Source organism: Neopsephotus bourkii, unplaced genomic scaffold (genome assembly GCF_033783945.1).
Source record: "Neopsephotus bourkii isolate Nb327-2 ecotype Australia unplaced genomic scaffold, CSIRO-AGI_Nbou_v1 NB_234, whole genome shotgun sequence".
In the NCBI taxonomy this organism is placed as follows: domain Eukaryota; kingdom Metazoa; phylum Chordata; class Aves; order Psittaciformes; family Psittacidae; genus Neopsephotus; species Neopsephotus bourkii.
The window spans coordinates 888,299-906,986 of NW_026900744.1; the positions used below are offsets into that span (position 1 = coordinate 888,299).

General features: G+C 40.1%; 1 long non-coding RNA gene across 1 annotated transcript; it reads right to left on the reverse strand.

Annotated features, from left to right (window-relative positions):
* Positions 1-667: 667 nt before the first annotated feature.
* LOC133207700 (uncharacterized) lies at positions 668-7,566 on the reverse strand. Its single transcript, XR_009724130.1, has 4 exons — positions 7,295-7,566; positions 7,020-7,181; positions 5,059-5,145; positions 668-1,310 (listed from the first exon to the last, which is right to left on the reverse strand). It is a non-coding gene; the product is annotated as an uncharacterized LOC133207700 (long non-coding RNA).
* Between the last annotated feature and the right edge of the window lie 11,122 nt (positions 7,567-18,688).

The window sequence follows — 18,688 nt, forward strand, 5'->3', positions numbered from 1 at the left end:
GATATGCAGTAGCATATCCGTCAATGGTAAGTCACAGGTTTGCAAGGTTCAGCTCTCTGCTGACATGCTTTTGAGCTTGTCTAATCCTGCCCAAAGCAAGTCCACATGACAATTAATAAAATTCTTCAGATTGCTTCTGTAGACTGTTTTCTACCTTTCTAATCACTGTGAAATTGTACTGTAGTAAACATAGTTTTAAATGTGAGGGAAAGCGCAGCATAGAAACAGTTCAATTTGATAAGATCATACCTGCCTTCGGATTTGAAAAGCTAAAATGTGTTTGGGTTACACCATTTTTAAGCCTGGTTCCAGTTAAGTTGTTTAAACTGATATAAACAGATTCACCTTTTCAGTTCTCTTTCAGTGTCAGTTCCTTTACTTTAAACTGTTGTCTTCAGTAATTCAAACAGGAATTCCAGTGGAGTGGATTTTTTTGTTCCTGTGACACAAGTTTTAAATGAACACTGTTAGGTGTTAATTTTCATCTGTTGTATCAAAAAGGTGAAACTCTATGCTGTGATCAGAGAAAACTAGATTGAGTTCATACGAATCTTAAAAAATTATGAAAGTTCTATAAAGTACTTCTGGTTTCTTTAACAAACACAACTGAAATAAAGCTTGAGTACTTAAAATTGTGGATCTTTTTAATACATAACAAGAAACCCAGTTCTTAAATATTAACAACAGAAACTTTATTAGTACAATGGCTGTATGTTACTGTAACAAGATCTTTATTTAAGAGAAAAGCAATAGTGATTAAACTGGAAAGTCTGTGATGTGGTTATTTCATGAGTACCAGAAGTACCAGGAGAGACATGAACCCTAGCAAGGAAACAAAACACAGAACAGTTCTTTGCATTAATGTCTTCCATATAAGGAGGAAATAAAATGTATTGAGAAGAGAATGAGACAGACATAAACACACACAGACCATTTCCCCAAATAAGTGACAAAGTGTTTAAAAATCCCTATCTAGAACAAATAGATCTATGTTAAAAGCCTTCTGTGGAAGATGCTCCATCAGTCTGTAGGAAATAAGGATCAGTGTGTCATCCAAGTCTGATTGTTTCCTTATATTCCTCTGTCTAAGAAATGGAATAATTATCCCTTCAGAAGAAATCTTTTGTCTCTTTAGAAGGTCACCTTCGTGGGCCTTCATAAAAAGCCCTGAAAACCAAAGAATAGTCCACTCTGTAGTGCTCTGGCAGCTGCAGGGATGCCTTAGTTACACCACCATTTTACTTTAGTAAGCTCCCAAATCTAGCAGGTTTTAGCCTGGATACCACTAGGCTTGTCAGTCAGCCTTCTGCCTAGAGAAATAAACACAGTTTCAGTCCAATGTCCTCACTCTCCTTCCCCTCAGCTATAGTTCTTGTCATATTCTTTTAGATACAAAGAACACAAAATCACATTTGAATTCTCCTAAACAGCAAAAAAGGGATTTCAGGCAGAAGCAGTCACGCTCACCACTATAAGTAGGTGGCCTGTTTAGAGTCATCTTTGCTTAGCACCTACTTTGTGCTGAAATTGTCATATTACTTTGTCAGCAACCCTGAAGCAGTGCTAATAGATGGATGAGGCAGGGGACAGCTGAAAGACTACTACAAACATCAAGTGTACTTGCTGTGGGCAGGATTCCATTTGTGATTGTCAACACTGGTATATATCTCACGTTTTCTATCTGCGTTTCTCCACCTCACATCTGAATTAGATTTCAGAATATCTGAAGTAGCTTAAACAATGCAAAATAAATAAAACCAGCTGTTTGCCATAATTCCTTTCTCTTCAGCTTGGACTCTTTACAGATACAGCAGTGAAGCAAATGAAAATGAAATGACCAAGTAGTTACTTATCAGCATAGCATGGAGACTATCATCAAAATATTTGCCTTTTAGAGAGAACTGGCAAAGAATAGTGATGATGAAGCTTTGGCATGCATGCTGGAATTGGTTTCTGATATTGATACCAATAGTGTATAATCTGCTTTTTGGACATGATTCTGGGAGTTGATAGATTCCCAGTGAGGTGATAAAGCTTCTTGCTGGCTTCTTAGCCCCATATGTCAAACTGTGGTTTGTAGTGGGGCAGAGGAAACAAGCACTAGCATTGATGAATTTGCATTAGCTGATTCCAGCCAGGTGTATTGAAGGATGCTGTTCAGGAGCATTCCTGCTTTTCCATGTTATTTCCTTAAAATTCTCCTATAGACAATAACAATGGAATTTCCCCAGTTTATTTGAATATATATATATACACTATATGTAAATGTACATATGTTTGAGGTATTTTCACTGGAGAGAACTGCAAATATAAACATAAAAAGACAAGTTGAAAGAATGTGTGCCTGTCTCCAAATTGAGGAATTAAAGCTCTCCTCCCCTGACAGACTTGTTTTCTTGGTAAGTTAAGACAGCTTGCACTTCTCTTTCCAGCATGAAATGTGTTGATAAGATACCTCCGCGGGCTCCTGGAACCTTGAAGTCAGCTGACAAAATGGAATAGACTATAAAATGAATGCATTGATAGGGCATCCTTCTCTTCTACCTCCTTGATGCAGCACATTAAAAACGAGTCCACTTTTTCAAGAGTGGACAGTAAATCATCTGTGACATCAGAGGTTATGGACAAAGAAGATGTGAAAGTAGCAGAGGGCTGACCAGCAGCTTTGGCAGATACAATGATAAGAGGACAGTGGTGTGAAGCCTTACTAAACTATTTTCACTGTGGAAGCAAAAGGGAAACAAAAGAGACACATTTTCTTGGCATTTCGTATTTTGTGATCAAAAAATCAGACTGCCATCTCAATAAATGGAACTATTTGTAAGATAAGTTATTATGAAGCATAAAAATAACAGAATCAGACCATAGGTAGTTAGCAGTATTTCTTTTGAATCTAAACCAAAACTGATTTTAAGTCAGGAAAGTTTAGTTTGATCAACTCCAGAAAACAAATAGAAAAAGACACCAAATCATCTCTTCCCTTTCCCTGGAGCTGTGGGACCGAACTGTCACAAAAGGTTGCCTTTTCCTGCAGGGTTGTGCTGTTGGAAAGATTGACCTACAACAGCAATGGCTCCTTCAAGCAGCCCCTCTTTAGCTTTTTCCTCAGCAGTAGGCTGGTGCTCTGCTCTCAGATCCAGCTTCTCTGAAGCTCCATGCTTTGGGCAGCCATGAACACACTCTGGCTCTCAGCAACAGCAGGAAGAAATGAAAGGGCAGCTGAATGCCCAGCAGCAGACCATGCAGCCTTCACCCATCCAGTACACAGATGTGACGTGGCTGCTTGAAACCTTTTAGACTTATGCTTATTTGCCATGCATGTAATATACATATGAAATAAAATGAAATAGAAGGGCAGCAGTGGTGGGAAGTCATTGCTATGGTGAGAAATGACCCGTTAGTGGTCCCTAGTTTTGGCTGAACAACAGTTCTTTCTATGCATGTATCTTCATCTTTGAAGTAACAGCACCAGCAAGCAGTCACATTATTATTTAAAATAAAATACTGTAGGGTTAAAGTCTTATTAAAATTACTTCCATGGCACATTTAAACTGAGGACAGCAGTTGAATTTCTGGAAGGAGGTGAGGTACACCTGCTTTGACCCCAGCACGAGGAGTGTGTTTCATGCACAGTGTCCCACTTGGGCATAACATACTATAGGGTGTACTGAGGTTTACCTCAGGCATTCTTGGCCTCTACCACCAGAAATGTCTTTATTCCTGAAAGAGATTTTGCTTTCAAAGTAGATTGAGCCCACAGATTTCACACTCCAATCAGTTCACACACAACATTACTGTTGTCTTAAAGTTTATTAGGACTCCAGTCTCTTAACATATGGCTCCTGTTTTCCATGGATAACGAGTCTGAAAATGCTGAACTGGAGCATGCTGTTTTGCAATACTATGGTAAACATTCTCATATATATTTAACAGAAGAGTTATCTTTTGATAAACACTGACATGGCTACACATACTAAAGTGAATTAATAAATTCACATCATGGTAAGTGTTCCTGACTAAAGTGGGTATTCACTCAGTTCATTGAAATTGCATATTTACAATATTTGTATTTCATTTTAGCATTCCTTGCCGCAGAGCTTATGCAAAACCAAGCAAGTTTGGTATTTTTTGAGCACACTGTATTCTTAAAGGTTGAAGTGTTAATGATAGTTACTGTTATTTGCAGTTAGCAGAAATTTTCACAGAATATTTACTGGAAGACATCCAAAGGCTTCCTTGCTCTTTAATAGCAGATCTGTACATGTCTGTACTGTACAAATCTGTACTGCACAAATCTGTACTGCAATGGTAAACTGGTGAGTATTATAGATTGCTACTTACTTGATAATAAGCCTGGGGAAAGAAGCTGAGCTATCTTCATTATCTCAACTAAGACAAGCTTTCCTATTTTTATAGCAGTCTCTTTCACCTGTCCAAGCAGTCAAACATGGAGAGTAAAAATGAATATTTGACATGAGATTTCGGGAATGCCTTGTATAATGGTGTTAATATTTTCATCTATCTACTAGCAATACCAAACCTGGAACATTTCAGGATTGTGTTTAGCTTTTCCACAGCTATCTTCACAGTAGTGACTCATAAGCAGCCTGTCTTCAAATAATGGATCTCTTCCTTGTTTGGTTTCCAAGTGCTGAGGTCCTGCTCTTTTTTTTTCATACATACATTGTATGCTGTTAAATTTCATTCCATTTCTGTTATTTCAGTTGTCACAGTATCTATTCCTTTCCTATATGAGCCTTTAATCCTCTTCTATATTAGTAATATCTCTCAGTGTTTGCTTTCTACAAAATTTCATTAGCATACTCTCTTTGTGTCACAGTCATTACTGGAATAATTAAATAAGACATATTCCAACACTGATCCTGTAAGAATCACAGTGAAATCCTTACTTTACAGAAGGCTAATGGATAGTACCCACAACACATTCTACTGACCAAAACAGTGGTTTTAATCAAGAGAAGTATATTCACTCAAGCTGCTTTATGTTTGGTAAACTTAAGTTGCATTTTGTCCCATTTTCCATTTGTGTCTACTTACATACACGTTTTCTTTAAAATGCCTTCTAGAGCCTTGAATATTGTAGAGGTCACTCTAATGTTTTCTGGTTGTCCTTTTTTCCCCTTTCTGAAATACAGGCGAGAGGTTTGCTTTGCAATGGCAATATGCTACCAGTTGGCAGCTCTATTAAAAATCCTTGCTGCCGGACATGCAATTTTATGTGTGAGTTCTTTCAGAACACAGGGACAGAGATTATCCTGTCCCTTCAATTTCAGTGCTTTAAGCTCTATGAGTTTTTCTTCTACCTCACATATGACAATTTCCATTTCTATAGCCTCATTCCATTTGCATGTTACATTTCTCGTTTCTGGATAGTTTTATCTTTAATTGCAAAGTGCCTGGCAAAGCCATTCTTACTAGGATTTATTTTCATAATAAAGGTCCTTTGATTAATCACAGTTCTATGTGAATTATTAGGCTTTGCCACAATAAATAAATAAACCACAGTTGTGGGGTTTTACAGCCAATTCTATATAAAAACTTCACTGAAAGGATAGAAACAGTTATGCATCCATGCATGTAATAGTGCTATGACAATGTTGCTACTATCAGACCATGCACTATTTAGAATACAAATGCATCTGAAAATAACTGGATTTGTGAAGAGCAAATGGCAGAACTGAACAGGAAATACTGCAATTAAATGACTTGCAGGATTAGGAATTTCAGTCTGTTATCAGACTATTTCATTCAGGCACCTCCGCCGTATCCCTCTGAGCTCCACAGAACAGTCTGGTTTTATGGGAACTGCAAAACTTCACAGATTAGAGTTTAGGATTGTGGGTGGCTTCTCCTGTGAGGTATTTCCTAAGGCAGGGTGAGTTCTCATGGGCTGTTTAGGAAATGGTTATAATTACTGTGAGGGTTTTCCAGGGTAAAGCTCATAAGAGTCACTGGGCTGGTGCTGTGAATTAGCACAGTGTAATCTTTAGTAACTTGTGCTAACAAATGGATACCTAATAAACAGTCTGTTTCTTTTGTATTTGTCATATGGTAGTTAGCTTCCACCTTGAGCTACTGGTATAGTAGCCCCAGATACTCAGAAAGTGGATGTGAGCAAATGGCTACTCCATCAGTTTTAGATTATCAGAGAACCTGATGTAAAGAAACTCGTGTAAAGAAATAATGAAATACAAACCTTATAAGGATAATCCTGATTTGAGGGTTTCTTTTTGCTCAAATCATGCCTGTATCTGGTTTTCTGTGTGCAAATTATTCAGTAGCTGTAATGGCAAGTACAAAGTTTATATATGGCATATGTAATAACAAGGAAATAAAGGAAAAATTACAAGACTGTTGATTGGCAAAAAAGAATTAACCAAGACTCAAAGTAAGAACTAAAGAAATTATATTAAATAAATTGTTATTACTAATTTTCCTAGTTTGAACTCTGCGCAATTGTGTATGAAAAATGACAAAGCAAAGTGCCTCCCTTTTACACTGATTTCCATGATGAAAGTCAGGTTCACATGGAGTAAAGCATGAGAAAAATAAAGACCAGAATATGTGGTGAAGACAGACAGATTAGAAATAGAATGAATGAGGAATAATTTAGAAAGAAAATATAAACACAAGAAAAAAAAAAAAAAGGAAAGAGGGAATGAATATGTATGAGGTTAGATTTACAGAATTAAGGGAAAATGGGAGATGTGCTCGGGGTTTTCAGCCTTATTTTGATCAGTCCTACAGTGACTGAGTAATAGAAAAATAAAACTTTTGTGGGGGACTGAAAGAGGAGGTAATTTATATATATATTATTTCTTTATGTTCATAATAAGGCTTCCAGGATGCAGCAATGTAATGTTAATAGAAGTTACTATAGGTGACCCTAATTGATTGGGTGGAAAGCCTTTGCATTCCTCACATGGAGCTGTGGAACAGTACAAGCATTTTAGCAATTCATGTAACAACAGAAAGAGCTCCCCTCTGGATTATCTTACCTGGTGTCAAAACAGAGCAATCACCAATGTAAGTGCTTTGTACCAGTCCTGGTGCTGTTGATGCCTCTACATGCAATTTAGGCAGCCTTAAACCAAGCAGCAGTGAGGATGAACTGGTTGATATACATCTCATAATGCAGAAAAGTCCACCCTGATTTTTCACTAGAATAAAAAAAAAACAAACCACAAAAGCTCTCCTTAATTTAATGAAATTACACTAAATTGATATCAGCATAATCAAAAGCAAAGGAAAAAACCTCATAAAAGAATCATACCAGTGTGTTTTACCAGCAGGCCAGAACCTGGCTCACAGATGTTCACTTGCAGGCAGATGGTGTGCATATGTAATACATGTAACAGGACAGATATTTAGGCATGTATAATGACTGTTAAAAGAGTAATTGGATTTCCCAGAGGACTTAAAAGGAGGGCTTCAGTGTATACTCAGCTATTTTGTTTCAAACTTTGGTGCTTCACTAAATCTTTTCAGGTACCAGTGACTTGACTGTACATACCAGGCACACCCTGAACTGTGGCATTTTGTGAAAGACAAGCCAATTTCTGTGTAAATGTGGAACTGAGGCACACGCTACCCTTCAGTTTCAGTCAAAATGCTGTGGAGGAAACCACGAGGTCACTTGGCTCCTCCAAAAGTCACCTAGGGCAAGCAGAGCTCCTGCCTTTCATATTGCTGCTTCACTGCCTGGGTCCCCTCACTCTCCACTGTTCTTTCTGTCTGAACAATGAAAGCCTAGATTAAACAAATACAGTATTTCCATTGAAAGAAAACAGCACTGTAGCAGCAGAAAGCTCTGCCTGCTGCCCTGTGCTCCCCAGTCTCCCTCACAGCGTGCCTTCCATGCCCACAGCAGCCATTTTGCTGATGACGGATCACTGTCCCCCGAGCCCACAGCTTAGTCTCTGTGATGTCTAGGGGCTGGTATGTTCCTCAGGGCAAGGTGAAGGAGATTTCCATGTCAGCTTTCTCACTTGTGTGTGGTTTGGAGTTGCTCAGGGGTCATTGCATACTGCCTGCCATGGTGCTATGGCAGGGCCCTCTACCTCTGCACCACAGTGAAGGGGCTGAGGTGGGAAAAACAACATGGCTGCCTCAGGGGAAACTGAGGCACGGTGCTGCGGCTAGGGAGAAGAGCTGCATGTGGCACCCTTGGAGATGAAAAATGTCCAGGAAGAAAGGAAGAAATAGGAAAAAAGACACCAAAATGTGGAGTAGCTAAAGTGGGCATTGCTTGGTGAGGAGCCATTATTCACGTTGCTGTGTTTAGGCCTTGTGTCTCTACCCTGTGCAGCAAGGACAAGAGATGAGCACCAAGGGCCACCACAGCACATCCACCAGCAGCTGCCATTGCTGGAGATCCACACAGGAAGCATGAGCCCATGCTTCCCAGAGGTGCTGCCCCAGCTGAAGCATGACATGGCTGTCTCTGAGGCAGCAAGAGAAGCGTTCTCAGCAGCCTGGCATATGGTGCAGGGCAGCAGCACACAGGAGGAGCAGACGGCGCTGGGAGAATACCAGGCTTCAGAAGAAACTGCTGAGGAAAAGGGGTTTTTAACTAAGGAGGGGTTATTTGTGGCTCTTCTGCCATTGTGAGTGTCACTGCAGCTAAGAACTGTCATAGCACTTGCTGTGTGGTACCTGGGGCTGCGGCAGCAGCGGTGGTAGCTGCTGTGCTTATTCTGACTAAAGCTCAGGGATAAAAATGAGTGGGAGAAGAAGGAGGGCTAAACCTGGGGGGTTATATTCTCTTCAAAATGGCCTCCTAGAGCAGTTTGCTCTGCAGTCCTTCCTTGGGAAGCACTTCCTTAGCCTGGCACTGCAGTTTTTAGTCCATGGCATTGACAGATGTTGTTTGCTAGCTGCAGTCCTCCCTGGTTGGAGCTATGTGCTGCCGATGGTGTCTCTTGTGGCAAAAGTTTGCCATGTTTTGGGTGGATCTAGATAAAGAATCCATGGAATGGGTTTGGGAGGGATGGTGGTGGTGGCGGTGGTGGTGTGTTTTTCAACAGAGTGCTTTTTCTAGAACTGCAAATGAAACTGGACAGTTCTGTCAAGAAAATGTTGCCAGTTTCTGCTAGATCTTACTCCTTTATGCCAGGCATTTACACTTTGTTTTTGTCACAGTGGCAGGTGGAAGCTTCATGTGGATAAAAGTGTTCTTGGCTAGGATTAATTAGCAGAATATTATGGATTGGGTGGGTGTTCCATGTACAAGGGCAGAAGCAAAGCAAAATGGATGAGGAGAAGCAAAAGGCTGCAGTGATTAATTTGCCCTAATGCTGGTTCTTTTCATAGTGACCTGCGAAATCAACAACACTTTTAGGGTTTCCATCACATCAGGTATATTAATAAAGAAAAATGTAAATGTCCAATACATTTGGAAAAAAAATTGAGTCGAAAGCACTGTTTCAGGAATTGCAGCCAGGTCCAGAAGAAACTACTGCCTTGTGCATGCATACTCTGTGTACATGGGCCTGGTTTCATAGTCCGTATTCCTGAGGGGTTCTTGATTTACTGGGTTCTTGAGATGGTTGAAAATCATCTGGTTAACATCATTAGCGACAGCAAATTGCTTTCCATAGCTAAACATTTTTCAGACTTCTTTTTAGTTATATGGGGTTTACTTTGCATCTTTTACATGAGTTCCTGGATGACTTTGTAGAAACAGACAGTATGATTTTAATTAATAGCTGGTAAAGAAATCAGGATAGAAACACACAGTATGATTTTAATTAATAGCTGGTAAAGAAATCAGGATAGAAACAGAATCCTACAGAAGTATTTTTGTTGTGCTTTATTATATGGACAAATCCCCAAAGGAGACTCTTAATGTCCTATTTTCCTCCTTGAATATTCTTATAGTCTTCTTTAAGTAGAATCCAGTTTGGACAGAGGTTAGTGCACATGATGTCTGGTTGGGTCATTTTGCTGTCAGTTGTAACTGCCCTTGCCTGCAGCATTCTTTCTCTTTGTTGGTAAAATGGTGTATTTTTGACCCTACACTTCCCTTTTTTTCTCTCTGTTGCCAGCAGGCTGTGTGCAGTGCTAGCACAGCCAGAGTAATCCCATAGATTCTCCTGCAGTGAATTCCTTATGAAACATGGAGCCTAGCAGGCATGCCAAGCTATGGAGCAAAGTGTTGCTGCTGTCTGCTCTATAGCACAATGTTACATCTTCCTTTCTGGAAACCAGTCTTACACTGTGAGATGCATTTAGGACACCAAAAGACTAAGTACATTTGGGTATTTTGATACATGCAAATCTGTAGGTGTGCAAGCAACTGAGCTGCAAAGTAAAGTGTCTCTCAGATCTTCTCTCATCAGCACTAGATGCCAGGTCAGGAAGATGCAAGTCACATCTCATCCATCCTTTCTCAGGAATAGGGCAACAGCAAGATAAATTTAGTCCCAAATACAAATATACAGTCACTTGCCTGTCTCCATACAGCTGATGTTACAGAAAGTGTTCGTTCTGTCTGCATAGTTTCCAGACTTTGAAATCTCAGTTGCAGTCTATTTCCCAATGCCCTGTTACCTTCATACATGTTTAATTTTCCCTGGGCTCCCTGTAAGCAAGTTGGTATAGATGATTGGAAATAACAATTCAGTTCTTTTTAAAGAGAGATGGCATTAAATCTGTTTGAGTCCTTTTCATGCTGAGTACTCAAGATGATGGCTTGCGTGACTTCTGTTTTCTAAAACAGAGTGCTGAATATATTTTATGAAAACAATAATGGACCAAAGAACAATGATTTTAGGCTGATGCATCTCATTTCATCCTAGTGAAGGTGGAACTGTCTGAGTATAAACTTATGCAAATATACTTGGCTTTTTATAGGAAGAGGGTCTATTTGTATTCATTCTCTAAAGATGCATTGACAGTGCGTGACATACATTATTTCAATTTGAATGTACAATCTGTGCAGTCCTTTTCTCAATCTTGGGGAGGGGTGGGATGGTGGCTGTGCTAGCCTGGGAAAAGGTTGCTTTCATCCCAGAACATGGGACTAAAACAAGTTGGAATTTTCTGAATTAGTTCCCTGTGTTCACTACAAAGCCTGGAAAATAGCTTTACACGTGTAACTATGGCACCAGGAGGTTTAACAACTGAGCATTTGCAAGTAGGGGACACTAGAGATTGATGCTTGTCAAACTACAACGTGTTAGCTGCAGCAATGAAGCAGAACATTGCTACTGCCCTCCTATATGCACCAACAGTTCTCAGCCTTGTTTATTTGGCTCTTCTTGCAGTGGGATTTACCTTGGTTTGAAACAGAGCCAAGTTCTGTCTGAAGGCTATGGGGTGGTTTATAACACGTCGTGCCACCTTTGAATCAGTAGATGGAGCTCCAAGATAGATCGTTCTAGCCCTGAAGCGTTGCAATCAATTAAACATACAGCTGTTAAGAGACGACAGTAATTACAAGACTAAATTATATCCTTAAATAATCACTAGGGATTTATACATCTTATTCTACAAACCTTGTCGTACATACATGGAGGTTTGTTAGAGGGAGAAAATACATTCATTCTGTGCCTCTCTCCCAGATCTCTCTGGTGTCTTTCTGAGTGTTTAGAAGACTCTGATAGCCAAAGTCATACGTGTAGCCTTGGCTTCAGTGTTTTATCTTTAGCTGCCTGTCATGGTCTAGTTTATAGAAACCTGCTTATGATAATGGGCTTTAATTTTCAGTCTTAAATTCAGTGCATTTTTCCCATATAATATGAACAGTTAGTATTGACTTTGATGTTTTCTACACTTCACCATTTTGGCCCTTGGTCTCCCAGATTATGGTCTATATTTAGTGCTACAATCATTGTTCAAAAATCTAACCCTCTACTTTAATGCACTTTTCATTATTCTTCAGATTGTCTTTGACCTCAGTTGTTCACAGATTTGCTAATTGTTCCTACTGTTTAAATGCATCACTTAGAATTCCAAGAAGTGGAGACTGCTGAGTGCTTGCCTGATTAAAACCTGCTTTGAGTAAACCGGTAGAAACATCAACAATAAGAATTACCCCCTTAAACTGTGGTGTCTAGAAAAGATGCAGTTTACCAACAATATTGTGATTGCGCCAGCAGTAAAAGAGAAACTACCAGAGCACAAATAAATGGTCTTAAAGTCATTAGTGATTGAGGATATGACACGAATGACAGTTTGTTTTACGAGAATTGGATCTTTAGTAAGATAGTTGTCAGATACATACAAATTAATCAGAACACGTCAAGAAGAATGCAATGCCACTTCCTTTTGGGTAAGTGAAATTAGGCAGAGTTAGAAGGTTACGAGAACAGGCCCAGCTTTTTGGAGGTGAAAAACAAGATAAAGATTGATTCATACAGGAGACCTGGGTTAGGTCTGTATTAATGTCCTAACCCTAATTAATTTCCCGTCACATGTTGTAAATGGGATGGGAAATGCTGATGGCTTTGTCTTATATTTGGCTGTCTGATAACTTCCTGAGGTACCAGTGAAGTCAGGGTGTCTGTACTAATTTATTGAGACTCTGGCTGCATCCTGTTCATTAAAAAACTATGTATTTGCTTCTTCTGATGTGTGAGAAATCCACAGAGAAGTATTAGCAATATTATATATTAATGTAAAAGGAAATTAATAGTGATATGAGCTAATAGGCTGGGCTTTGAACTTTGGCTGCAATAGGAAAGATTTCTTGCTTGTTCTTCCCACTCTGACAGAGGGATAGTGATCTTCAGACAGATGATGGAAGGATGCTGGGACCTAGTTTTGGGAATCCTAGGAGTGTGAGTTGTTGGAGAGGACAGATTCCTTGTGGTGATTCTCCCAAGGCTGCACCTTACACTGAATCCCAGTTTACCTTCCTGTGCCTTTGGAAGAATGTAACCCAGCTTTGGGAGAAGAGCAGATTGATACTGAAAATGACCGGACACAGATTTATTTTGAGTGGTTTTTGGAAAGCACATTCATTAGAGCCAGAGTGTGCAGCTGACAGTGAAAGCTGAGATAGTGTTGCCTCCCATGGGAACAGTGCTGAGAGGCAGAAGACAAAACCCCTTACTTAGCTCCCTTCTCCAACATGCTGCAGGCTCTGCTGCAGGCTAGCAGGAAAATGCAGATGTGTTGCCTTCTATGAGTCTCTGCTGCAACATGGCTGTACTTTAGGGAACCAGCTCTCTCCTCTTCCACCGACCTTGGAGGATGCTGAAGAGTCTGTGCTTGTAAAGAGCTGGGCTCTGTTTGCTAGAGTTTTACAGTGGAAATTTTCTCTGAGGTTCTGCAGAGTTTTCCTGCTGTGAAATATTTATGAAAATGTTTGGCTGAGCTTCTGAGGCCCTATGAATCCCCAAGAGAGCTGCATGCAGGATTCAGGATTTCCATTGATGCCACTTGCAGCTGACTTTCACCAAAATCCATGTGTCTCCCCCCCCCCCAACAAACAAACAAACAAACCCACAAAAACCTAAAAACTTCAAAGGAGAAGGCTTTAAAGAAAGGAAATTAATGGGGGGGGAAAAGCAACACACCTTCTTTAAGTTTAAATTTAAACAGGAGAAGAAGTTCAGGTTAGATATAGGGAAGAAGTCCTTTACTGTGAGAGTGGTGGGGCACTGAAACAGGTTGGCCAAATAAGTGTTAATTGCTCCATCCCTGGCAGTGTTCAAGGACAGGCTGGACAAAGCCTTGAGTGACATGATCTGGTATGAGGTGTCCCTGCCCATGGCAGGGGGCTGGAACTGGATGATGTTAAGGTCCTTTCCAACCCAAACCATTTTGTGGTTCTATGATTCTGCTGTTTGAAAATCCAGTTCCACTCAACTATAACGCTCAGTATTCAGAACTGTGGCTGATTTTTCAGCTATGTTTTGTACTGCAATCCAGCTTTGCTATTAAAACCCATTCTGCCATCCTGCCGTGGAGGAGAGATGGCTCTGTTGAGAATAACACAGAACATGTATATTGGATTCCTTTTTTTAAAAAAAGAGGTTAAAATAGCAATAGGAACCTTGTCAGAGAGCACTGGCTGGGGAGCAGCTTGGAAAAGCTAATAGCCTTTGGCTTTGCCTGTGACCTGACCTCACAGGTTGGGTAACATGGTCTAGGGCGATATGTCACTGCCCAAGGCAGAGGGTTGGAAGTGGATGATCTTAAGGTCCTTTCCAACCCAAGCCATTCTATGATTCTGTGATTCTGTGAAATACCCTCAGTGTTGATTGTTAATTTTTAATTATTAAAGGTAAATATAGCTAAGTATAGCATTTCAGTTTAAAGGAATATCTAAAATACATTAATGGTGAAATTTCCATATTTTAAAATCCTTTGGGATTTTTTGAGAGAAAAGAAGGGACAGCCATATATATGATGAAGTTTATGATGGAGTTTACGACAAAGCAGAGAAGCCAGATGATTTTGGTAAGAAAGTGCTATGGAGTACATTCTGAATTCTTAAGCTACTACAGATTAATTCAACCATGAACTAAACGATCAGAGCTAGTTCAATCTCAGTGTACCTACATGGAGGTACCTATATGAACAGCCCCTGCAGGGAGAACAGTAGATAGGGAAATGCTTTCTATGTAAAATATTTCATTTCTTCAGGTTGACTGTCCTTGCATGAAGTGGAAAAGTAAGCTGAATGAGAACGATATCAAGAAGTTACACAGGAAAAAAGAAATATAGGATGAATCAGGAGGCTTTAACATTCCCCTTTCCACCTGGCATAACCAGCAGAGTAGCAAGCACTCATTATAAACAGTGCTCTAGGAGAAATTCGCCTGGAAAGATACTGAATGTTCATTTTTTACATTGCACCACCTGCCCGAAGGCCAAACCTGTCCAGAATTTTAAGCAAGCACACAGGCAAAAGTGTTAAAACCAACTACAACTTATTTGTTTTTTCTGAAGTAGGTACAGTTTGCTCACACACTGTGGTTTCAGGGATCTTGCTCTCATATGTTTGTTAATGTGGGTAAAAAATCCACTACTGAGCTAAAATGTGGCAGCAACAGGAGTGAAATACTAAGGGGAGGGGGCCCATGTGCTACTGATAGAAGAAAACATTATTCTATATATCATATCCTTTCTTCTACATCCTGTCAGCTGGACACACAGGCATTGAACACTTTCTGGCCAGAAAGCAAGAGCTGTAGCACAAAACTGCATAACAGGACTGCTGCTCCCTCTTAATGCTTTGTCTTTCTGTAGCTTCTGCCTGGGAATCCTGAAGGCCTCTGATCATTTCCTCCTTTATCATCCTTCAGGACTGCAATCTCTCCCTGGAAAGTTTTCAAAGGAATTAGGGAAGAACAAAGAAATAAGGAGACAAATTTAGCAACAGAATTCCAGCTCCTCTCATAAAATTTTTGCAGCTTTAGCTGGCATTTCAAGGAAAATATTAATGGTCTGATGAGACTTAGAGTCATGGGAGGTTTTTTAGATAGCAATAGCATCGATAATACAGTGAATGATTCAGGAAGTGATCCCCTTTAGACTGAGACTTCAAAGGTAGACAGGTTAGGCTCATTTACTGGAGAAAGAGCCCATGTGAAATAATACACCTGAAATCTCCGACCAAGGAGATAGCTTATTTCAGAGAGAGTCACCCAAGACCTCAGGCAGTGTAAATCAGCACAGCCGATGATTGAGTCCTGGGGAAACATAACTGGGTAGTGTATCCCCTCCACTCCATTTCTTGAGAGAGGAAAGGACAGGCCAGTTCTGTGAAGAGGAGAGAAGCTGTCACAAGTAGAAGTCTACAGTACTGACAGATGAAAGAGAAAGAAATTTGTCTGTCAAGCATTCAAAACCAGTTTGGAACAATAAAAAATTGCTTGTTTTCAACAAAGTGTCCTAAAAAGGCTGATCAAAAACTCCATCCCACTTTTCAGTACAAAAGATTATGTAAAATTATACCATTTTCAGTGGAAAATTGTAGGCAGAAAAAAGCAAAAGACCTCAGCTCTCATTCTGCAGAGTAATTACTCAGAGATACCTAGTCAATAGCTTTGTTCTGTCAAAGATCATGATAACATACAGAAAGATAAAGCCAGACAGACTGTTTGGCCAGACATCATTAATTTAAACCCCACCATTTAGAAACTACCTCTCCAGATAGAAATCTGCTAATGAGCCATGATTCAGTTATATTCCTAATCGGAAGAATGTCTTCCAAGCTGCAGTCTAACTGCCACTATTCTGCTTCATATGTCTCAAAGACCAATTAAGCAGTTTGTGTTCAGCTATGCTAGAGATAACAAAAGTACTGGTACAAAAATGCTTAATTTTCCATTTTGAAGAGAAAAATAGCTTATGTTGTGCTCCGTTCAGTAAAAAGTCAAACTGGATGATTCATGGGGCCTCTCTAAATGGAGCTGTACAGGGAAGAGAGCAGAGCAATTGTAAGTCAGGATGGGAGCATGACAGTTACCAAGATCTGCTGCTGAAGAAATTGGTGCCTAACCTGATTTTGCAGCATGTCAGTCACAGTATGCTAATGCCACAGTCTTTAGTGGGCTTTCACCAGAGATAAATGTGGTCCACTTAACTTAGCTAGAAGGTCTAGAAGGGGTGAGGTCCTCTCAGTAAAACCCGGGAATGGCTGGGAAGCATAAATTCATCCACTAATAGAAAGCAGGACTTTGTAACTCTCTTCTCCCCTCACAGCCACATGGATCTACTTCAGGCAGCTTTTTTTAACCAGGTCTGAACTCTGCATGAAAATCTTCATTGCCTGAGTTTAAATCCTATGCAGCCTTGCAAAGAGAAAATACAGAGGAAATCCTAAAGCAGAAATATCCATATGGATCGGAATAGAATCCAACCTAGGCACCAACTTCAAACAGTGAACTACTATTTTAATAAGTAGCATTTTGAGGAAGATCAGTAAAAAGCTTTCACAAAGGTTCTCTTTTTCTCCTAGTATAAGCAGGCAAGCCGTTTCACTTCAGTCAGAGAAGAATCATCATCGCTGCATCTTAATATTAAGGCTTAATTGATATTAGACCATTTATCAGCCCAGGTTTCTCCCCAGAGATGACTGGGGTTTATATCTTTGTCCAGTAAAGATTAAAGAGAATGTGTGAAAAACAAGAAAAAAGCTCTTTCTTTATGTCTATGAAAACCTTTTGTTGCCAGATATTTTGCAGCATCTTTCATTATAGGCTGTTTCCTGATGGCTTGAATTCTGATCACTTATCCTCAAGAAGTTAATGTGATATTAGTTCCACTGATCTTGTTGACTTTGCTTTCATGTGCAGCAGGTAACGCTGGGGAAAAGCAGAAAAGATGGAGTCATTACAGATTCTGAAAGAAGTAAAAACAAACACCCACCACAGAACGCTTGGAAGAACATAGGGGACCCTGCAGCACAGTTCTGCTGGAACAACCCACTCATCCCCACAAGCTTTATCTTTCTGAGTGGAAAATTTGCATGGCAATACAGACAAGCTTGTGTGAGAGGTGCAGACTAAAGCCTCCGGGTACAGGCAAGCAAGTCAGGGCTTTCCAGCAAAAGACACATAGTAAATGCCCAGTGCTGGATAGAAAATCCTGGTGGATTCCAGTTCCCTGATCTACCCAGTTTTGAGGGACATGTCACTCTAGGTAAGCATTAGGCTCTGTCCCCATGTTTGAGTTTTATGAATCAGCTGTAGAATGGGCAGGGTTTTCAATGGTATTTAGATGCTGGAAGCCCAGATGTCCAGGGAGAGGAGATAATTAGTTCCAGTGGAAGTGAGGCAGGTTGTTCCTACTAGGAAAAGTATGACACTAGATGCCTATCTCTGTTCTGAAGTAATTTTGAAAGACTGACCCTCATTTTGTTTAGCTCAGGGTGCCCGAGCCCTTGTTCTAAACACTGCAGCTCCCAGGCTGGACTCAGGAAAATCTAAGTTAATCAAAGGTGATTAGTAAAGTTGCCATCCGGAAATGCAAAGCAGACACAGTCCTGCTCCACAATCCTCCACAATCCTCTTAACAGATCCACATGTAGCAAGCCACATATGTACCTACATGTCTTCCCGTGTATAATTGTAAGGCACAAGGAGATTCCTCACCTGGAAATATCTGTGATTTTGCTTCATTATTATGCTCTATAGGGTGTAGCAAATTTGATCTTTTTCCAACGGTGAGCTCAATACTGAAACTCCTTATTAAAAAATGGTTCCTCTTTCCTGAAGCATCCAGAGATTTCCTGGCATGAGAAGGTTCCTGTCTGCGATACAGTTTTTCACAAATTGAGGCTGCAAAGGAAAACCTGTTTCATCCAGTTTATTTTTCAGTTTATTTGTTACACGGTAGAATGCTTAGGTAGAATGCAAGGGAGAGAACAGGAGCTCTGGTGCTTAGGGGAGAGCATGTAGGTGACCTTAATTTTGCAGATTCCCAAAGTATCTATCAATTGAAATGCAAAGGTTTTACAGCAAAACCGTGGCATACCTGACTGACATATCAATGGAACCAAAGGTGGACAACCTAACTGTTACTAGATAGTTTTCCCTATGCAGTGCTAAAAAGCTAAGGCACTGGCACTGAAAAACAGCAAGGGAAGCCAGAGAGGGAAAACATGTACACACATCTCTGCATATTTCAGATGGTGGAATTGGAGGATCTTATTCACAGCATGTGCCAGTAATTGCTATTTCACAGTTCTCCAAACTACATTAGGGTTTGC